The sequence below is a fragment of the Schistocerca piceifrons genome, chromosome X, assembly GCF_021461385.2.
Source record: "Schistocerca piceifrons isolate TAMUIC-IGC-003096 chromosome X, iqSchPice1.1, whole genome shotgun sequence".
Taxonomy (NCBI): domain Eukaryota; kingdom Metazoa; phylum Arthropoda; class Insecta; order Orthoptera; family Acrididae; genus Schistocerca; species Schistocerca piceifrons.
In genome coordinates this window covers 575,255,908-575,280,364 of record NC_060149.1, presented here as the reverse complement: position 1 = coordinate 575,280,364, position 24,457 = coordinate 575,255,908, and the positions used below count along the sequence as shown (strand labels likewise).

The 24,457-nt window shown below is 37.1% G+C and overlaps 1 protein-coding gene across 1 annotated transcript in view; it reads right to left on the bottom strand.

Annotated features, from left to right (window-relative positions):
* Positions 1-24,457, bottom strand: part of LOC124723208 — a 150,921-nt gene that overhangs the window by 62,871 nt on the left and 63,593 nt on the right. The gene's annotated exons all lie outside the window — the stretch shown is intronic.

The following is a 24,457-nucleotide window of genomic DNA, read 5'->3' as shown; positions in this document are numbered from 1 at the left end:
GATACAGCTTAGATACCACTGCAAAGTTTCATCCTACCACTGATTCAAGCAAGATTGTGGAGGGCATCACAATTATTAATATTCTATTATATCTGACTCCCATCAAAAGTTTTCCAAACACTGAGTAATGTAACTCACATCAATATCATCTGGTAAGTTAATCTGTTTTCCACAACATTTTATCTTCTAATATTACTGGAAGTATTTTATATTTTGATCTATTTATCGTGTACCACCTGATCCTCCGCTGAGAATTATTACTTCTATAAACATTGTTTATTATTTTGTCGTCTGTCCCTAAAATATCAACATATCATCCTCCTCCAAAATTGTTCATGACATAACTTGTCACCAATTGTAACATCTTTGCTTATGGTCCAGATTACTAGTGTAACAGAGAGAAAGTAAAAATTTGAATACAAAACTACAGACATCCCAATCTTGATGTAAAGAGGCTTTATCCAGCACTAATCTTCATTACACTGTTCTCTTTGAGAATATTATCAAACTTCAGGCATACTTTTCTTACTGAATTACATCTTGTCAGGTCCATTCATGCTCCTCTTTGGTTATACGGAGTTAGTATCACATCTTTCTATAAAACCAGCAAAGCAATAAATTTTTAAGCTTCCCCTGTGTAAATCTTAAAAGTAACATGCCGTAATATTCATAAAATCTCACAATCTGCAATCTGCCACTGCAGCATCAATATTCAGCTTCTTTATGGGTACAGAAATTCAGCTGATCTAACAACACTACTTCAACCTGACCCCACTATCCAACAAAAAGAGTTGACATCCATATACTAGGTGAAACCTAGAAAAATTATTATTCCAGTGATAGGCATCATTACTACAATTCCAAAGACATCTTTATAGCTTAAATTCTCTTATTTAAATCTCTTTCTATGTAACTATTATAATCATCATTATCCTATTTAGCAGTTGAGTTCCCATGTGGTGATTTTTGGGTCATTCCATATCAAATCACCCAATAATTTTAGGATTTGTAACTCTCCATCTGAGATTTTCTCGTAACTTTGCATATTTGCTTAGACCTTTAACATAAGAACTGCAAGTTTTTGCCTCAGACTGAAACGTAGTTTTATACTGAATTTTCATTGTAGTTTTGTTCTGATAATTTTGCTCTGTGACAATGTCCATTCAAAGCGTTACTTATTACAGAAATACTCATAACCCATTTCTTTATGAAGCTGTTGATTTTTTTTATGCATATAGTTGACAGAAACACAGCTATCGAAGCAGACAAATTACAAAGAAAACTCCAAACGCATTAATGTATATAAATTTACATATTCTGGAAAAATTAGAAGGGTATTGAAAAACACTTGCATCACATTTTTAAAACCTACAGGGAACCTAGTTTTGGTATTAAATAATTCCTGTGAATGTGCGCTTTCTAATAAAATAAAAATGTTACTGGGTTTTTATGAATGGAGACACAAATACGTCAGAAATCAAAATAGTTTTTGATGTGATGAAAAAGGGTCATTCCAAGTAAGTTCATCCATGCCTACCCCCCCCCCCCCCCCCAACCTCAGATGCATAGGTATCAAATTAGCATGTTTAAATACTAATTATTCTAGGCACACAAATTAACTTTAAATGTGGAAAATTTATTTCATTTTATCACTTCAGTAATTTTTGAAAGACTATAACACACTATATTTATCTACGCAACTAACCACCTGCTAGAGGAAGTGTTGTGTGTGCCTATAGCAGCTTGCTTGGAACCTGTACAGGCACAAAAACAATGCAACACTCACAGACACACAATGTCCAATATCATTGACATGCAATAATCAATACATTTGGCCTCAGCTCCTCTTTGTCTTTCTGTGAGACAGGTCATATTTGTTTGCAGTACAGCCATTTAGCATTCTACTTCTTATGAGGTATGTTTTTAAATGAATTAGAACTCAGTTAATTACAGTGGAAAGTGTGAATTCACATAGTGTCAGAAAATTACCTAGCATACAATGTCTCGGTAAAATCTTAAACTTTCAGAGCTGAGCGAAGACCAGCAAGATTTGATACTGCTGTTAGTCCAGTATGATCTTTTCAGAAATCAAGAAACAACAACTACATGTGGACATTGCAAATACCATTACTTAAAATTTTTTTGAAAGCCATCAAAGAACTTGTAATCCTTTCAAAACACACAAATGGCTAAAAAAATCCTTGGGGGCCGTAAGCTTGGCTATGTCTACATCATTAAGCACTTGGAGAATCCACGTAAAACCAAGCAAAAAACCATGTACAACATGTCTTACGATTTTTGAACGAAAAACTGAAATCAAAGATGGAAATGAAAGCGATGCAGGTGAGCAGGAAGTGACTTTTCACGAGTCAGTACTACTAAAAGTCAAACTGCTGATGGTGCAAATAAAACTTCTGATGCTTTGTGGCGCTCTCCCTTAAAACTACATTCCATTCCAAATAACAGCAAGGCCTCATAAGCCAAATGGATGCTATGAAAAGTGAAGCACATTTTGGAAGGAAAAAATGTATTGGGTATTAGATTACAGTGTTGAAGTTTCTGACAGTAGGGAGGATGAAACAGATGGTGAAACTGTTAAAAAAATCAAAGATTTTGATGTGGTGATATAGCTACTGAAAGAAAATGTGGCTAGTATAAGGAGATCTGAAAAAAAAAAAAATTCCATTTTTAACTTTAGCTCCTTCCTCTTGATCAAAACAGAAGATAATGTCATAAATCAAAGTTAGTGATTATATATATCCATATCATTAGTGAGTATATAGTTTGACAGGCAAGGAAACTGAAAACAGATAATGGTATTTTGTCAATTCCTAAACCAAAGAGTGGTAAAATGATCACTGATTAAGTTGTAAAGTTTGTCAGTGATTTTTAGCAAAATGATGAATGTACTCAAATGTTACCAGAAGTAAATGATAGAATTAACATTCAGAAGCATATGTATATGCAAAGAAGATTTATCCTCTACAACTAACAGGAACTTTGTTCACTAAGACAAAAGTGGTTACAAGTGGTTACAAGGGGCTACAAGCACTAATTCAATGTGTGTGTGTGTGTGTGTGTGTGTGTGTAACTGCGATTTCTGTGTTCAGATGTGAGCTGTGTTGGTGACCCTTCACTCACAGTGCCAGGTGATGCTGGCTTCAGCCACTCAGTTTGAAGCTGTTGCCATTGGCATCACTGTTGGGCACCGAATGTGGGGATTCGAGAGACGTCCCGAAAGTCCCCCAATGAGCTAACTACTGTAGCCTCCCCAAGCACTGCCTACACTGATGCTGACTCGTCACCCATGGTCGAGTGGGAGGTTGTCCAAATCTGAGGGGCTGATTGGAGAGTCTCCCTGGGTCCATTGATGAATAAGTTTTGGTAATGTCTGTGGCTGGTAAAGACCCTAAGCCAGATGCAGTCACTTGCTCTGTTCCAGAGGAAGCCTCTCAGCCTGCAAGGTCTGGGAATTCACAGAGAGTGGAATGACTGGTATTTTCGAACTCTTATCATCAGGTGCATATTGGGGTCCCTTATAGATACGACTGCCAAGGAGGGGAAGGAACCCAGTGTGCATTCCAGATGTGGAACCAATGCTTCTGAATACCATGAAGAGCATAAGGTACTAACAATGTGTGTTGTTTCGAAACGCAAAGTGTCTGAACCAGAGGCTCAGATGGTTCTGCAACCATGTAGGCTTCAGATTCCTCAACTTGCACCATGGGACAATGAGTTCCTGGGTTCCACTTAATAGAACTGGGGTCCACTACACACAGGGAATGACTATACGGCTATCAGGTACTGCATGGAGGACACTGGGCAGTGTTTTACGTTACAAGATCTCTGGAATCTACAGAAAGGGGGGCAACCTACAAGGATGCAGGGGCAAACACAGGAAGACATAATAAAATCAGTATTGTAGCTGCAAATTGTCATAACTGTGCAAGGAAAGAAACACAATTCCAAGTTCTAATAGAAAGCACTGAATCTCAAATTGTTATATGTACAGAAAGAGGATAAAGCAGGAAATAAAGTTCACCAAAATTTTCATGACATTCAGAAAAGATAGATTACACACAGTTGGAAGTGGAGTGTTCACTGATGTCATAAGTAGTTTACCTCGTAGTGAAGTTGAAGTAGATAGTTCCTTTGGCTTGTTATGGGTTGAGGTTACAGTCTACAACTGAAATAAATTAATAACTGGTCCCTTTCACTGACCCCCTGATGCAGATGACGCTGTTGTTGAACAGTTTAAAGAAAACTGGAATCTAATTTCAAAAAGGTACCCCACAAATACAATTGCAGTTGGTGGTGACTTCGATCTATCTTTGACATGTTGGTGAAAATACATGTTTCAAGTTGGTGGTAGGCATAAAATGTCGCCTGGCATCTTAGTATGAAATGCTTTCTGAGAAAATTATTTTGGACAATTAGTTCAGGAACCCTAAGTGCAAATGGTTGCAAAAACATACTTGATCTCTCAGAAATAAACAATCATGAGCACATAGGAAGAATCATGACGGATACAGGGATTAGTGACCACTAAGCTGTTGTAGTGAGACTAAATATTACGACATCAAATGCCACCAAAAATAAACGTATAATACACCTGTTTAAAAAAGCAGATACAAATTCACTTAATGCCTTCCTAAGAGACAGAGACAGTCTCCACTCCTTCCACTCTAAGTGCAGACTAGATGTGGCCAGAGTTCAAAGAAATAGTACTGATGTAATTCGAAGATTTCCTCTCTCTCATATACACACACACACACACACACACACACACACACACACACACACACACACACACACACGTGCGCACACCAAATAAATTAATAAGAGCTGGTAATGATCCACCACAGTGCATAAAAAAAGTCAGCACACTGTTGCAGAAGCAACAAATAAAAAAAAAAGCATGCCAAATTTAGAAGAATGCAAAATTCAGAGGATTGGTCAAGTTTTACAGGAGCTCAAAATTTAGCACAACCTTCGATGTAAGGTGCTTTTTAGAGTTTGCACAATGAAACTCTGTCTTGAAACCTGGCAAAAAACCCACAGAGATGATGGTTATATGTAAAGTACACCAGCAGCAAGACACAATCAGTACCTTCACTGCATGATAATAGTGATGTTTCTCATGACAATGCCACTACAGCAGAGCTACTAATCGCAGTTGTCTGAAATTCCTCCACAAGAGAAGATAAAGTAAATATTCCAGACTTGAAATCAAGAACAATTGTCAACATTAACAACTTCGAAGTAGATAGCCTCAGTGCAGTGAAGCTGCTTAAGTCACTCAACAACAGCAGGGCGTATCGTCCAGATTATATACCAATCAGTTCCCTTTCAGAGAATGCTGATACAAATGTCCTTACTAAGCAATCATATACAACCGCTTGCTCATAGAAAGATCCATACCGAAAGACCGGAAGGTTGCACAAGTCACACCAATACCCAAGAAAGAAAATAGGAGTAATCTGCTGAATTATTGAACCATGTCACTAATGTCAATTCGCAGTAGGGTTTTGGAACGTATGCTGTGTTAGAACATTATCTATCGACACACAGTCGGCGCGCATTCAGAAAATATTGTTCTCGCGAAACACAACTTGCTCTTTAATCACATACAGTAATGAGTGCTATCAACAGGGGATCTCAAATTAATTCCATTATTTCTAGATTTCCAGAAGGCTTTTTGACCCAGTTCCTCACAAGAGAGTTCTAAACAAGTTCCATGCCTATGGGATATCGCTTCAGTTGTGTGACCGAATTTGTGATTTCCTATTAGAAAGGCCACAGGTTGCGGTAATTGGCAAAAAATCACCAAGTAAAATGGAAGTGATATCTGGCATTCCCCAAGGTAGTTTTATAGGCTATCTACAGTTCTTTACTTACACAAATAATTTTGGAGAAAATCTAAGCAGCCCTCTTAGAATTGTTTGCAAGATGATGCTGTCATTTACTGTTTAAGTAAGGTCATCAGAAGTTGAAAACCAATAGCAAAATTGTTTACACACAGTATCTGTAAGGTGCAAAACATGGCAATTGTCTCTGAATAAGAAGTGCGAGGTCATCCACATGATTATGAAAACAAAGTTGTTAAATTTTTGTTACATGATAAAGCACACAAATCTAAAGGCTGTAAATTCAACTAAAGACGTAGGGGTTACCATTACGTGTAACTTCAACTGGTAGGGGTTACCATTACGTGTAACTTCAACTGGAACGATCACACAGATAAAGCAGGGGAGAAATCAAACCAAAGACTGTGATCTACTGGCAGAACACTTAGAAAATGCAATAAGACTGCTTACATTACACTTGTCTGCCCTCTTCTGGAGCATTACTGTGCGGTGAGAGAACTACAACAGACAGGATTGATGGAGGACATCAAGAAAGTTCAAAGAAGGGCAGTGCATTTTTTACTTTCACAAAAAAGAGGCGAGAGTGCAGCAAATATGATATATGAATTGAGGGTGGCAATAATTAAAACAAAGGCATTTTTCATTGTGGCAGGATCTTCTAGTGAAATTTCTATCACCAACTCCCTCAACAGAGCGTGATAATATTTTGTTGGTGTCCATCTACCTAGAGATAACCTATCATCATAATAAAATAAAAGAGATCAGGGCTTGCATGGATTGATTTAAGTGTTTGTTTCTGATGCGTGCTGTTCAAGAGTGGAATGATAGAGAAATAGCTTGAAGGTGGTTTGATGAACCCTCTACCAATCACTTATTGTGAATTGCAGAGTAATCACGTTGATCTAGATACAGAACCTAATCCAACATTTGTAAATGCTGCTCATAAAGAAAGAAATGGTGAAGTGGTTGTCTGAACACTACTCATGAGCCAAAAAACTGAATTACTTCACTGATGGCTGTGCGAATCGATACAAAAATAGAAAAAAAAATTAAAAACTTGTCTGAACACAAAAATAATTTTTCTATTGACAATGAACATTCCTTTCTTACTGCTAGCTACAAAAAATCTGTGTTATGGATTGGGAGGAACTGTAAAACATGTACTAATAAACACTAGTCTTCAGTTACAGGATGATGTACAAATAACAACTGCATCTGGTGTTAACAATTTCTGCAAGGCTAATAGTGATAAATGTATTTTTCCACTCTTAGAGAAAACCAACACACATTTATTACGCAAAAACTTTGAGAAGAGATTTTTGACAACCCACACAATAGCTGGTCCGAGGAATTTTCACACTTACAAAACACTTTCCTGTTATTCGTTAGTAATTAGAGGAGTGAATTGTTCTGAAAAGTCTTCCTTTATTTTCTCATTCATTGAAAATGCCCCGCAACAGATACACACTGGTCCTCTACGAAACACTCTCGTAGCAGCTGAATAGAATGGAGATACGTGAATCAATCATATTATAAAGGATGTATTACTTTAATGAACATGATTTGAAGTTCACATAATCTAATTTGTCACAGTGGATTAAAATAAAGATGCTATTAAAACTTTCAACTGAGAGTGCCAAGGAACTTCACTGCTGAACACGTACATTTTAAACCTAAACATTTGTCTTCCTAGAATAACTGTTACTTAAATATGCTCATTTGAGACCCCTAAATAAAGTTAATATTAGCAATGAAAATATTTCCATTAAAATAATAACCTTTGGCTCTATACTTTATTATTTTAGCAAAACATGAGACTCGTGTACTAAAGTTTATCAATCTACATAACGTCTTTAAATCACCTTCACAACAGTGATATGAAATACTTCAATCCAGATAAAATTGACATCCTACATGCAGGATGGTAAGTGTCTTCTTCTTCTTCTTCTTCTTCTTCTTTTAACACCACTGTGTGATACGATTATGTAATGAGCAATTGGTACCTACAGTAAGCCACTGTTGGAAGTTGGAATTGGAGTCAATAATCAGAATCTTAGAGTATCTGATTTGTAATTGTGACTAGAAAGTTGTGTTAATGTTCCTGTGCTTGTAAAAATGACAGAACACTATCACACTGTGTATGAAAGATTTGTGTAATATGCATCCCATTTATTTGCAACTTACCAGTTTTATACTCACAACTTCAAAACAAGGCACAATTATACTATGGTGTTTAAGCAGTATAATATCAACGATGACCCACAGTACTCAGTGTTATATGAGGGTCACTTTTAAAGTAAGAATCAGCAGCGTATTTTGTCTGCATATCCTGTCATGTGATGTCTGTTCAGAGTTGACCACTTTTGGCCAGTCTCTCAATACACCGCCATTATGTTTCACATCTCTGACAGTGTTGGTTCTATGGTTACACTGCTTCGTTTGTCACCACGTCAATCAATAATCCCACCGACTGTGAAGTGTGCTCGGTTATTCAGTTCTTCAATGCAAAACAAGTTTATCCTACTGAAATTCACTGGCTTGTGTTGAAATTTGTGGTGCTGGTGTACTGAATGATGGAAATGTGCATAAATGGTGCAGGCTGTTTAATGAAGGAAGGACTATGGTTCATGACAAAGAAAGATTTGGACGGCCTACTGTCATGAATGAAGACTTGACACAAAAAACTGATGAGGCAATTTGCTAAAACAGGCAATTCACTATTGATGAGCTGCATCGAAATTTCTAAAAGTTTCAAGATCAGTAGATTTTCATTGTTACTGACAAAATTCACTTTAAAAAAATGCGAGATGGGTGCTGTAAATGTTGGCAGAACAACACAAAACAAAGCAAATGGCACACACTTTTAATTTTGGAGCACTGTTACAACAATGATAAAGAGTTCTTGAGTCACATTGTAACCATTGATGAAACATGGATTGTGCACTACACTCCAGAGAATAAACAAGAAACCAGTGAGTGGCTCATTCAGACTCCCTGACGAAAGCAAGAATATTTAAACAAGAACCTTCAACACAGAAAATCATGGCCATGGTTTTTTGGGACCAGAAAGGTGTTCTTCTGTTAGACTTTTTGCCAAGAGTAATGACAATAAATGCTGAGAGGTACTGCAAAACATTATCAAAGCTTAGGCTCTCTATTCAAAACTGCCAGTGGGGACTGCTCTCTAGCGGCATTGTTTTGCTTCACAACAATGCTCAGCCTCACACTGCAGCAAGAACAAAGATGCAACTGGACATGTTTTGTTGGGAATTACTGTATCATCCATCATATAGTCCTGACTTAGCACCATCAGACTTTTCTCTGTTTCCAAAATTGAATGAACTCCCTGGTGGAAAGCACTCGGAAAATGATCGACATGTTGGCTGTTGCTGACTGGTTTACTGATCAGGTGGCAGAGTTCTTTGATGCTGGGATCCAAAAGCTGGTGCCATGACTTGACAAATGTTTAAATGTTCATGATGACTATGTTAAAATGTGAAAAAATGTGCATATTTTAGTTTGCAATACAATTTACATTCATGAATAAAATTTCTCTTACTCCATTTGAAATCAGTTCTTACTTTAAAAATGACACGTATATTGCCATACCACATACAGTAAATCAGCCACAAAGGTGGCTTCATTTATAGAAAATGGTAATTTACTACTATTTCTTTTGTACATGAGTTTCAGTCTTGATCACGCTCTGAGAATACTTGGAAACGATGAGTACAATGACGCCATCGTGGATGCCAGCAATCAGATTTCAGGAACGTGACCCCCCCCCCCCCTCCCCAAACCCCATCATCCAGGAAACAAATATATAAATGAAAGAATTTAATGAAAAGCCCATGTCTGTCAAACCTATGCTGTTCTATTGTTTGTAATTGTGGCCCAAGTATTGTATATTTTTGGACCACAATTAAATTAAAAATTAATAACAGCTCTGTCTGAAAGTACTTTTCATATTTAAGAAATCTCATTGTTTGGGTAACAACAATTTAAGTTGATTTTCTGTATTCCCAGAAGTCAAGTTGAATTATTAAAAATGTTTTCCCACAAAGGTAAATCATTTTTCCATTATCTGGAAAAATAAGACTGTGATGTGTTTACAATTTTGTCCTAAGGTAATGCAGTCTAAATGGGAAGCTTAAGCCACAGCGTTCATGTATCTATTTGAAAACTAGACCCCCCCATAAAAAACTATGTGAAATATGTGGAAGAAATTTTACACTGGTTATTACCAAGGTATAAGTATCACATAGAAACAGTTTAATGAAAATCTGAGGCAGTGGGTGTTAGGTCCGTAAGAACTTTTTTCATCACATCAAGAAGTTTTTTGATTTCTGAATTATTTGTGTGTACATTCACAGGAACCCATTAATACTTTCATTTTACTAGAAAGCTTACAATCTAGGGAATTATTTAATATACAAAACCAGGTTCCCTGCATGTTGGATAAACGTGATATAAGCGTTTTTCAATGTCATCATAAGTTTTCCAGAACTTGAAAAGTGAAATACATTAATACTTTTTGTAATTTTCTTTGTAACTTTATTGCTTAAACAACGTGTTTCAGTTAACTATACGCCTCTCGACATCTGGAAAAATTTCGAATCAGAGGCTTCATAAAGACCTGGGTTATAAGTATTTCTGTAGACAAGTACCACTTTGCATAAACATGCTCGCCGAGCCAAATTGTAACATCACTAGAATGAAAATTCAGTATAAAAATAAGTTTTTGCCGAAGACCAAAAATGTAGAGATTCTTTTATTATAAGTTTAAGCAAATGTACAAACTTTCATGAAAATCTAACAGATACACCTCAGTCTTGATCAGCTTTGAATATGTTGTAGAGTAGAACAAAATAAGGGACAATTTTTTTATACATGTCCATACAGCCATTAAGGGTGCAAAACACCCCCTTAAACACCTTTTTTTTATATTTCTGAATGAATACCCTCGAAGCAGTAATTAAATAATGATGATGGTGAGTAAAAAATTCTTTTTTTAAATCCCTCTCCTCCACTATTTTGTTTTTTAAAATGTGACTAATAACAAAATGAATAACATCACTGATACCAAATTTAATTACACACTATGAAGTGCATTTAGTGTTTTTTTCTTTTTTACCCGAACAATTCTGCTCCTTTTTTATTATTGTGGAGATTTACAATAATGTTACAACAATAATGTACAAACACTTTAAAATATGACACAATGAAATCAGAAAAGGTCACAACCTGAAAAGAAAACACTAATACAACAATACATGTGGAATTTATGTTTGGAATATATTTATCTGGGAAAGACTTATTAAACAATCAAACATGACAACTGGCACTGAAGCAGACACTTCGCATGTGGGTACAGCAACATAGAGATATTTATAGTTATTTCCGACAAACATTTATGGAATACCACTGCATCATATATGATTGAATTTGGTATTAATGATGCTATATGCTTTTCTGTTAGTCAAATGTCAAAATGAGAAACAAAATAGTGGGGGAGGGGATTTCGATAAAAAAACTTTTTTTGACAAATCTAGGAGCACTGTTATAGTGTAAATTAAAAACCACAGAACTTTTATTTGAAGTTTTTTAAATATCTGTTATCGTTTCAAAGGTATGCATTCAGAAATATTAAACTCAATTTTCTTTTTCAAGGGGGTGTTTCATCCCCTTAGTAGCCATATGGGCAAGTATATACAAAAAAAAGTGGCTGTCTTATTTTGGTCTACACTATATCATATTCAAAGCCAATCAAAATCTGAGTGCATCCCTTGGGTAGGTTTACTTGTTAGAACTAAGGATTACCCATGTTTTAAACAGAAAACGGATTTTTATGAGACAATATGATCAATTTAATTACTGGGAAGGTAATCAACCATTTTTTCTGAATGCTCTGCAAAAAAGGGAACTACATTTTAATTTTATTCCTCATTCACACTGACATTTATATGACACACCAGAGCAATAGTAGCACTAAAAGTAAATATATGGTAACTGACTGCTGAGTGGTGGTGTGCTTTTAGTAGCACACAGCACAAGATTCACACAAATAGGTTTGTGTTCACTACATTTGCATCAAGCCTGGTGGTCCAGTAGTAAAGTGTGTTTCTGGATATCTACGGCCCACAGCATCAAATCCTAGTCTCACAACGCAAATTTTCAATCTGCCAATAATTCATCCTTCACTTCTCGATGGTGTGTGGAGTTGCCAGGAACGACACACGGTTTGGATTCCGTGCTAAAGTGAAGGACCCTTCTCTTGGTTGGGTAACTTGGGTAGATCTGGGACATGAAAGTGGCTGAAGTGGTGTCCAATTGAAACAAATTTACCTGGCCATTGAGCCACACGAAATTATTATTATTATTATTATTACTGCACTTGCATGAATGTGATGATAGTTTATATAAGAACTGTTATTTATGTTAAAAGTAATAATTAATTGTGCTAGTGAACTGTATTTAACAATACATAAAACTGATATTAGAGTGTGAAAATTTCTGATGTTTAAAAACATACTAATTAAGCTGTTTAAGATAGTTTATCCTCTAAAACAGCCATGATTTTTTATCAGTACGGACATGAAAATTACGTTTGAACAATAAAGTGGTGAATTACACAAAAACTGCAGTTTTTAATGAAAAAATAAACACAAAATTCGGCATTTTCCTGGTTTTAGAGTAAACATGTTGTTAATTTGGGGGCGTTACGTTTTACACTCTGCACAATAAGATGTAATTATTGTCTCATGACATTACACAATGTGTTCAAGTTAATTGTTACCTGGTGTCATGTTAGCTATCTGTTTTACTTGATAAGGAATGCTAAACCGAGCCACATTATGTGAAAAACACTGAAATATATAGTCAGTGGAAATAATTCCAACTCAGACCCCCTCATTTAGAAAATAAAGCCATTCTAATAATGATGGAAGTATGCTGTGATTAATACTTATACCCAAAAAGGAAGTGTCGAAGTCAATTTGCACAATAGGACAGAAAGTCAGTTTTCCCCCAAAGCTGAAATGACAGTATTCAGACCATAGCTGCAGAGTGGAGTGTCACTGTCATACATATTGAGCAATCTTTGAGAAAAATATTTTGATGTAGATGGTCATTTGATGGTCCAATGGTGTTAGCAAACAGTAAGTGTGTGTCAGTGAACAGAAGAGACTTAACTGTGTCTATACAGGGCCAAGTATCAGTACAATCAAGACAAACTTTTATTTCAGACTTGTCACCTGTTCACTTATGAAGTGGTTTTTCTAAAGTGGGTCTTAACACAGATGTGAAAATTGCACAAAATCAGCTGCAGTGGTCAGTATTATGTAACATCTTCCCACCACAGAAGCCAGTTACGTAGCACACAGCATCAACACCTTTCTGTTACGTATCAGTCAAAAATTCACACACAAAAGCCCAGATATAAATGAAGAGAAACAAAGATAAACAAAGAAATAGTCTTCTCTGATGTTTCGTGACCCAACCAACTTCTTCATATCATTCTTAACAGCACAGTTATGTTCATTGATCTCTGATAAGTACACTGTATTTCATCACAGTTGTGAACACACTGATTTACTCTCCAGCAAGAGGATAATTCACAGATTACTTGTTTCTTAGTACCTACTGCTAAAAGAAATTTGTATCAAGTGAAAATACTGGGAATGTTAACCATGTGCACAGGATAAAAAAATCAATTTTTGAAAGCTGTGTAAGAGCTATGTCAACAAAACACAATGACATTTAACTTCAGAGTTTTGACTTTAACTGAATAATGATACCTGCAGATAAAAATGACTATTAAAGCTCACAGTAGTAGTAGTAGTAGTAGTAGTAGTAGTAGTAGTAGTAGCAGTAGAAGATTTCTTATTTAATTACCAACATAACAAATTGTTTCTTTAGTTGTATATCAAATCTATGTGCATTAAACTACATCTGCCTCACATTTACGAGGCGTGTTTTTTAAGTAAGTGCCATTTTGAAATTAAAAAAAAAAAAGATGTGCTAAGATATCTCAATAATATTATTTTTACATGAAAGCCTGTACCTTAATCCACTTTTCTACATAATTTCCGTCATTATTGAGGCACTTGTCATAACGTTGTATCAGTTTTTGAATACCCTCCTCATAGAAGTCTGCCGCCTGACTTGTTAACCACTGCATCGCCACTGTTTTGACTTCGTCATCGTCTTGAAGACGCTGACCACCCAGGTGTTTCTTCAAGTGCTGTAACAGATGGTAGTCACTGGGCGCGAGATCGGGGCTGTACAGAGGATGATCTACAGTTTCCCATCGAAAACATTTGATGAGATCTTTGGTCCGATTCGCCACATGCAGACGGGCGTTGTCTTGCAGCAAAACGATGCCCTTTCTCAACTTCCATGGACTGTTGCTTTGATTCTGGTGTGACGTAAGCCATCCATGTTTCATCGCCCGTAACAATTTGGCTTAAGAAATCATCACTGTCATTGTGCTACCGCTCAAGGAAAGTCAATGCAATGTCTATACGTTTGGTTTTGTGCACATCCGTCAACATTTTCGGTACCCAACGTGGTCACAATTTTCGGTAATTCAAGTGCTCGGTCACAATGCCATACAAAACACTATGAGAAACATTAGGAAAGTCATCCCACAAGGAGGAATTCGTAAAGCGTCTGTATTCTCTCACCTTACTGTCCACTTCCTGCACCAAACTTTCATTAACGACTGAAGGACGCCCACTCCGTTGTTCATCATGCACATTTGTGCGGTCATATCTAAATGCTCTCACCCACTTTCTTACCATTCCATCACTCATAATGTTTTCCCCATAACCTGCACAGATCTCCGATGAATATCTATCGCTTTTAGGCCTTTAGCACTAAGAACCGTACTTCACAGTCGGCGGGACTCACGATCATCGGAGACATCTTAAACACTCAGTACACAACGTGAACAAGGAAGAATCTGACTGTAATGGCGTCAGTGCATAGATTAAGGTACAGGCTTTCATGTAAAAACAGAATTATTGAGATATCTTAGCAAGTCTTTTTTTTTATTTCAAAACTGTACTTACTTAAAAAACACACCTCGTAGCTCCCAAATAAATTGTCCATATGGTCACTAACCCCCCATGAACCATGGACCTTGTTAATGGTGGGGAGGCTTGTGTGCCTCAGCGATACAGTTAGCCGTACCGTAGGTGCAACCACAACGGTGGCGTATCTTTTGAGAGGTCGAATGAATGTGTCGTTCCAGAAGAGGGCCAGCAACCTTTTCAGTAGTTCCAGGGGCAACAGTTTGGATGATTGACTGATCTGGCCTTGTAACACTAACCAAAACGGCCTTGCTGTGCTGGTACTGCGAACGGCTGAAAGCAAGGGGAAAACTACAGCCGTAATTTATCTCAAGGGCATGCAGCTTTACTGTATGGTTAAATGATGATGCCGTCCTCTTGGGTAAAATATTCTGAAGGTAAAATGGTCCCCCATTCAGACCTCTGGGTGGGGACTACCAAGGAGGACGTTATCAGGAGAAAGAAAACTGGTGTTCTACGGGTCGGAGCGTGGAATGTCAGATCCCTTAATCGGGCAGGTAGGTTAGAAAATTTAAAAATGGAAATGGATAGGTTAAAGTTAGATATAGTGGGAATTAGTGAAGTTCAGTGACTGGAGGAACAACACTTCTGGTCAGGTGAATACAGGGTTATAAATACAAAATCAAATAGGGGTAACACAGGAGTAGGCAAAAATAACGAATAAAAATAATTTTAAAAAATATTTAAAAAAATAGGATTGCGGGTTAACTACTACAAGCAGCATACTGAATGCATTATTGTTGCCAAGATAGATACGAAGCCCACAAGCCCACACCTAGCACAGTTGCACAAGTTTATACACCAACTAGCTCCACAGATGACAAATGTATGATGAGATAAAGAAATTATTCAGATAGTGAAAGGAGTCTAAAATTTAATAGTCATGGGTGACTGGAATTCCATAGTAGGAAAAGCAAGAGAAGGAAACGTAGTAGGTGAATATGGAATGGGGCAAGGAATGAAAGAGGAAGCCGCCTGGTAGAATTTTGTGCAGAGCATAACTTAGTCATAGCTAACACTTGGTTCAAGAATCATAAAAGAAGGTTGTATACATGGAAGAAGCCTGGAGATACTCTGTAGATTAAAACTGAAGAAATAGCAAAAAGGTGGGAATTTAAGGAGATGGGACCTGGATAAACTGACAGAACCAGAGGTTGTAGAGAGTTTCAGGGAGAGCATTGGGGAACAATAGACAAGAATGGAGGAAAGAAATACAGTAGAAGAAGAATGGGTAGCTTTGAGAGATGAAGTAGTGAAGGCAGCAGAGGATCAAGTAGGTAAAACGACGAGGGCTAGTAGAAATCCTTGGGTGACAGAAGAAATACTGAATTTAATTGATGAAAGGAGAAAATATAAAAATGCAGTACATGAAGCAGGCATAAAGGAATACAAACGTCTCAAAAATGAGATCGACAGGAAGTGCAAAATGGCTAAGCAGGGATGGCTAGAGGATAAATGTAAGGATGTAGAGGCATACCTCACTAGGGGTAAGATAGATACTGCCTACAGGAAAATTAAAGAGACCTTTGGAGATAAGAGAACCACTTGTATGAACATCGAGAGCTCAGATGGAAACCCAGTTCTAAGCAAAGAAAGGAAAACAGAAAGGTGGAAGGAGTATATAGAGGGTCTATACAAGGGTGATGTTCTTGAGGACAATGTTATGGAAATGGAAGAGGATGTAGATGAAATGGGAGATATGATACAGCGTGAAGAGTTTGACAGAGCACTGAAAGACCTAAGTTGAAACAAGGCCTCGGGAGTAGACAACATTCCATTAGAACTATTGATAGCCCTGGGAGAGCCAGCCCTGACAAAAAACTCTACCATCTGGTGAGCAAGATGCACGAGACAGGCGAAATACCGTCAGACTTCAAGAAGAATATAATAATTCCAATCCCAAAGAAAGCAGGTATTGACAGATGTGAAAACTACCGAACTATCAGTTTAATAAGCCACGGCTGTAAAATACTAACACGAATTCTTTACAGACGAATACAAAAACCAGTAGAAGCTGACCTCGGGGAAGAACAGTTTGGATTTCGTAGAAATGTTGGAACACTGACCCTACAACTTATCTTAGAAGCTAGATTAAGGAAAGGCAAACCTATGTTTCTAGCATTTGTAGACTTAGAGAAAGCTTTTGACAATGTTGACTGGAATACTCTCTTTCAAATTCTAAAGGTGGCAGGGGTCAAATACAGGGAGCGAAAGGCTATTTACAATTTGTACAGAAACCAGATGGCAGTTATAAGAGTCGAGGGACATGAAAGGGAAGCAGTGGTTGGGAAGGGAGTGAGGCAGGGTTGTAGCCTATCCCCGATGTTATTCAATCTGTATATTGAGCAAGCAGTAAAGGAAACAAAAGAAAAATTTGGAGTAGGAATTAAAATCCATGGAGAAGAAATAAAAACTTTGAGGTTCGCTGATGACATTGTAATTCTGTCAGACACACCAAAGGACCTGGAAGAGCAGCTGAACAGAATGGACAGTGTCTTGAAAGGAGGATATAAGATGAGCATCAACAAAAGCAAAACGAGGATAATGGAATGTAGCTGAGGGTATTAGATTAGGAAGTGAGACACATAAAGTAGTAAATGAGTTTTGCTATTTGGGGAGCAAAATAACTGATGATGTGGGAAGTAGAGAGGATATAAAATCTAGACTGGCAATGGCAAGGAAAGCATTTCTGAAGAAGAGAAATGTGTTAACATTGAGTATCGATTTAAGGGTCAGGAAGTCTTTTCTGAAAGTATTTGTATGGACTGTAGCCATGTATGGAAGAGAAACGTGGATGATAAATAGTTTAGACAAAAAGAGAATAGAAGCATTTGAAATGTGGTGCTACAGAAGAATGCTGAAGATTAGATGGATTGATCACATAACTAATGAGGTGGTATTGAATAGAATTGGGGAGAAGAGAAATTTGTGGTACAACTTGACTAGAAGAAGGGATCAGTTGGTAGGACATATTCTGAGGCATCAAGGGATCACCAATTTAGTATTGGAGTGCAGCACGGAGGGTAAAAATTGTAGAGGGAGACCAAGAGATGAATACACTAAACACATTCAGAAGGATGTAGGTTGCAGTAGGTACTGGGAGATGAAGATGCTTGCACAGGATAGAGTAGCATGGAGAGCTGCATCAAACCAGTCTCTGGACTGAAGACCACAACAATAACAACAACAACAACAACATGATCACTAAATTCATCAGATCCCATGGTCAATATCTATGGAATTTTAGAAGTCTAGGGCACATGGATCGATATCTCTCTCTCTCTCTCTCTCTCTCTCTCTCTCTCTCTCTCTCTCTCTCTCTCTCTATCTATCTAGTATGCATCTACAGCAATCATATCACATAAAAATAAACAATGTCATTAAATCTAAATTGGCAATGACACTAACACACAAGCTTGCATCAGAAATGGATAACTCTGTAATCATCACCCAAAACACTGTACTGTACAAAATTTTCCATCAGCCACAATGAAACTTTGAAGCAAATTGACACTGTGACAGACAGGACAGACTGGTTAGAGGTCCAGGTTCATGTCCCAGACTGAGACTGAATTTTAATCTGCAACAGCAGTTAAGCAACTATGTAATCACGTACTGCCTCTATAGATGGACAGAAAGTTTGTCAGAAGAATAGAGCAATGGCCAGAAAATGAATCAGTTGGAGCCTTATTTAAGAAATCATCATGTTAACTACAACATATAATTTGGGACTGATCTGTTACATACAAGAAAGTTTTTGTGCTCCTGAACCTATATACAACCAACACTATTAATTTAGTCTCGTCTATCAATTCTCTAGTGCAACTGAAGTAGCAGATCATAGAGACTGATATGAAAGTGTCCTGATATTTCTGTAGAAGCCGTAGGGACACAAGTTAAATATCTGACATGTATCCAATTATGTCAGTGACCAGGTATAAATGTGACAGCCTGCTGATCACAGACTATTCACGCTCTACTTTATTTCCACGGGTACCAGCACTTATCTTGTGATCAGTGGTGACAATAATGATGTGTTACCAGGATGAGAGAGAAGTAACCTACAGCGAATACACATACATACTAAACTTACACAGAAGTTAAGGTTTTTAATAATCTGCAGCACTAGACAGCAAAAGGAGAAAATAAATGGAATATATCTGAGCCAAACTACAACAAACTGGGCAAATTACTCTTTCATAAATGCTGAAACAGGAAACTTCCTGCAAAACTCTTTTCTCATTTTTCACTGAAATGTACTTAGATAATTCAGAAGCCTTCCTGTGAAAGGAAAGAAAGGAAGTGAAGAAGATTACGAGTTTGTCCGAGATCACAAAATCTCTAAATGGAAAAGAATAAGGAATTTATTTAAGAAATCTACACCCAACTGGCCAAAACAGCATTTAAATCCTGCTTCTGTAAAATGCAAGTCCAGTGAGCTGTCCAGTGTGCCACCAAATTTGGTGTACAACTGAAATATATTCAACTTCTTTTTGATAAACAGATTTGAAGGATATTAATTACGATACTGTATCAGTGACCACAAGAAAGCCATGGAAACAATAACCTAGTTTATGGGTTACAAAAAGTAACAAGATAGTATACATCTAAATTAAACAAAAAGCTGTAGGAAAAATTGTTGAGACAAGTAATAAGTATACAAATGATTGGTCATGTTCAAGTGATTGTGTACTGTATTTCTGTAAGATTTGCACCTGCCACAGTTTTCTACATCTAACTACATAGTTTATGAACAACATTCAACAGCTTCTCAAGAAAAATCTAACGGTGTGTAAATACTCTGAAAGCAAAACACAGAAAGGGTAACAGGTGCTGTTATCTGAAAACACAGCCATGTATTTGAAGGGCAAAAGATGACAATTTCAGAAATAACAACCAAACTACTGAGAACTTCTGTTTGTACACCATTGTTGCCAACATGAAAGCAGGTCTCCACACATTCACCAATAACAATAACTTGTGCAAAACAACAAAATGAAAGCCTCATAGCTAAGCTCTTTCAAATATTTCTTCAGAATTGAACATCAACGAATACTCCCCCTTTACATGACAAAATATACTAACATGGGAAATGAGGGAGGGAGGTTATAGATTAATGTTCCATCAACAGCACATTAATTATGGATAGAGCACAAGCTAGGATTATGGAGGAAATCAGCCATGTACTTTTCACAGGAACCATTACAGCATTTGGCTGGAGTGATTTAGGGAAACTGTGGAAAACCTAAAGCTAGATGGCCAGATGGGGATTTGAATCAATGTTGTCCTGAATGAGAGTCCAGTGTGCTAACCACTGCTCAGTGTGAAATAAGGCAATTACTGCATGTGGTGTTTAAGAACAATCAGATTATTTCAACTCCTGATGGTAATTTAAAAAAAAAATCTATTGGATGGAAAGTACTACCAAATGGCTGAAAGATAATAAAAAGACCTTGATCCCTACATGCAAGTTATCCAAACCGATTCATAAAAGTATAATCCTTCATCCCGTTACCTAGTCAACAAATTTAGAACTAAAATCCAACAAAATTTTCTCACTAAAATATTCAGCACAGATACTGAATACCCAGATGATTAAGTAACACAATATCAATATACGCATGGATTGTAATTGACCCTCAATATTGTGTTTCCGGGATTATGAAAAGTTTACATTGTTGAGCTGGGCTAGCATCATATTAACAATGCTGTGAAGTCAATGAAGAGATGAAGATGTCAATGATGGCAAAAAAGTCACTGTACATCACTCCAACATCTGTTGAGACCATTGGTAGACCAGCAGAGCCTATACCTGAACAAGTCTAAGAAGGGAAATTGTTGGAGTTAGTTAGAGAGAATAGTGTGTATGTCTGAGGGCATACCACAGTAATATTCCTGTCACACAGGTCAGTATAAGCACAAATAACATGAGGATGATACACTGAATGAAGACAGTCCTCAGCATAGTCAACAGTAACGTGCCGTCCTCTAAATAAGTGAAAAACATGTCTACTGTCTCTACTAAGGTGCATAATAGCAGAAGGTTACTATATATAAATCCCTTAACATAGCTGTACCTGATATGTAAAAGACTGCATAACCAATTTTTCTTTGCTATCAGAAAAGCTTTTAAGACTTCTACATAAGCTTATAAAAATCAATCTAAATAAGCAGTTGTGCAAGGTGTTTTAATGTCAGTCTGAAAACAAAGCACAATGTTCCACTGGTTAATCTCTTATGATGTATTACCAAATGTACTTGTAATCATCATACATGTACCGAGGAGTAAAATAATAAATGACTCCTTATCTACTGACAAACAAACACATGAGTATGACGCTGAAGTGACTAACTGGTTTTCAGTTCATGATGCAGTTGACTTTGCACTTTGAAATGTGCTTAAAAAGATATGTATGATTAATGACAACTATGGAACCATGTAAGTCATTAAAGAAGGTAACAACAGGTTTTGAAATTGTATGCTACAAAACCCTGCTTTACTGTTGTATTCCCCTGGAAAGAAAATTAAAGATAAAACAATCACTAGAAATTCTTACACGGGTTACTGCAGCAGTACATAAAATGCAACTCTGAAACAATATGTAATAAAAAAAGAGGTTCATGGGAACCATATGACAGCAGAAGGGCAGTTAACCAATGACTTCTTTACAAACAAGGAAATAAGAAAATGAAATCAGTCTTCAATTCCAGTAGTAAAGTAGTAGCAGCAGCAGCAATAATGTGGGTAAAAATAATTAGGACCGAATAACATCACCTATTGAGAGAGAATAGAGAAAAGATCCCATGCAGGTTGCTAACATATTTAATGAACATTATACTATAGCACAAAAACAAAATTCAATTCAAATAATGATATACTAAATGCCATAAATGTAAGATGCACATTTATTTAGATTCTGGACTAAGATGTGGTATACCACATACCACCACTAAAAACGTTGAGAATATAAACTCCAACTGATTTCATCAATCTTTCCTTTACTATGGGACTATTCCTAACTAACTTTAAACATTAAATATGGTAAACTTACCACTGAAAAGGATAGTATACAAGAAACGCAAATTACATGAATGCTAAAATTTGCTTTTCATGAGTAATTAAATGAGATACACTGAAGTTTTAAAATTAAAACTGAAACACTTCTGAATGCTCAACATGGTTTCAAGAAAAGTTTTTCAAATGAACAACTGTCTGACTTTCTGAAGCAAGATTTTAATGCTATAGATTATGACTACTTTAACTGTGGTCTGATATTCAGTTTCTCTAAAACCCTCTATTTTTATCAATCATAATATGTTGCCTATAGAACTAAACTGTTACAGGGCCCATGTAATAGCTTACAATTGGTTTCCATTCAAGCTTTCTGGCATGCAACATACATTAAAAATACCTGAAAAAAAAGAATACTTTCACAGCAAAAAAGTTTGTTATGGCTTTCCCAATACTTTGCCCTTTGTTATTCTTGACTATAATAAATAATTGACCATAGTGTTTGTCAGTGTGCAAGGCAGTTTTCTTTGTGCGCGTCTACCTTTTAATAAAAAGACAAACTGAAGACAATTTATGGCAAAAAGTATCCAAACCAACAAATTGAGCAGAAGATTTATCTCATTAATTGTGTGGTTATAAATGACAAGGAAGTAGTACAGATGAGCTTTCATAGCAAAACAATGAAACCCGTAAGCAACACAATTTACACTGCAGAACATAAAGGATCACTTCTTCGAAAACCTGTAATTGTATCCCACAGCGGCGAATAAGTTTGAAATTTGGCTCAAAGTTGCCTACAAGGTTCCTCTGTAATACATGAGTGAATAAAATGGCAAAGGGCCATCTAAGACCCTCCAGTCCAGCAACACCTGCAGTACAACCGCTTTAAAAATGTACCTACGCAGAGAGAACCCATCAGGAGTTGTAGGCACTTGCAGACAGGTAACTCCTTTGACAACCCTCCAGTTCCACATGCCCACTACCTGGCGCACGAGCAGGAGTGCAGCCTGACAGCAGACGCACAGGACTCTTGTCATGGGTTGTGTCTGTACAGGTACATTTTCAAGATGTTCAACGAAGGTGGGTGGATGGGTGGTACCAAGGGTGTTGCTGAACTGGATGGTCTTAGAGGGACCCTTCGCCATTTTTCTCATCCACATCAATGTCAAACCCCCCCCCCCCACACACACACACGATCAGGCACAGGAGGGTGCAAAACAGGAGGGCTTAAAAAGCATAAGAACCCTTAAGATCACATTCAAATTTTGTGGAATGATTTTGAACAGACCCTTGTGGGTCCACCCTGTACAGCAGAGCAAAAATTCGGTTGCATCACTGACCAAAAGGGTGTGATTGTGTTCAGTGAGGTGGTTTCATTGACAGCATACGTACCTCCCTGAGACCTTTTCGTTTCCATTCTGATCAGCAGTATGTCTGAATGTTTTCCTCATTCACCCATAAGAAAATTGTGTGAATTCAATGCTAGGTGTAGCGGTTCTGACAGCCAATGTGGAGGCGTCATAAGGAGCAGCAAAATGTAAGGAGGTGCGACAACCTTCCCTGCATGTCACATGTCCACAGTGGCATTGGGCAGAACTGTAGTGAAATCAGTTGCCTCTGTGACATTATTAACCCACTTTACAGCTCTCATGAGCTTCTGAGCTCTGCCCCCCCCCCCCTCAACCCCCCAATCTCTCATGTGTCAACACGTTGCTGTTTGAAGTGTCACTGAGCCAGATGTACAGATGAAAGTTTGTAGGCACCTCTGAGCCAAATTTCAAACCTATGTGCCGCTATGGGAGACAATTACATGGTTTTGAAAAACTGATCCTTTAATTTTGTTGTGCAGAGTAGAATTATGAGTATGTAGCACTGAGCAAACATCACGCAAAATTTCTAGGAGCATGGGTAGATCATAATTCAAAATGGAGAACACCTGTACAACTATTAAAGTAAAGGTTAAATATATGACTTATGTTTTGAGAACACTTCCGGACTGCTGTGATACTGAAACAATTTTATTGGCATCCTATTCAAATATGTATAGCCCGGTGTGCTGTTCTTGAGTAATAAACATCAAAAAAACTATTTTTTAAACTTCAAAAGCAAGTAATGACAATAATAAAATGGGTTCCCTATAAGAACCACGAGGGACTATTTTAAATAATTTAACATCATAATTCTTCTATCTATAATGATTTTCATGGAAAAGTACATCACAGGGCTGTATCAACCTAAATAATCATTGTGTTGGGAAATAAAGAAAAAAAATTTAATTATACAAGATAGGACTGAGAAATGATAAATGTATTAGCTTCTACAGTACTGAAGGGGATAGCAACTGATACACAGTCACCTTCTGCCAACTACACTAATGTTTATGAAAATTCCAACCCCCAGAATTAATGGTCAGTATGAAACAAAACTGGCATGCTGTATCAAGACACTGTAACATCATCAATAAGTGAAGACTGCAGAGGCATCCT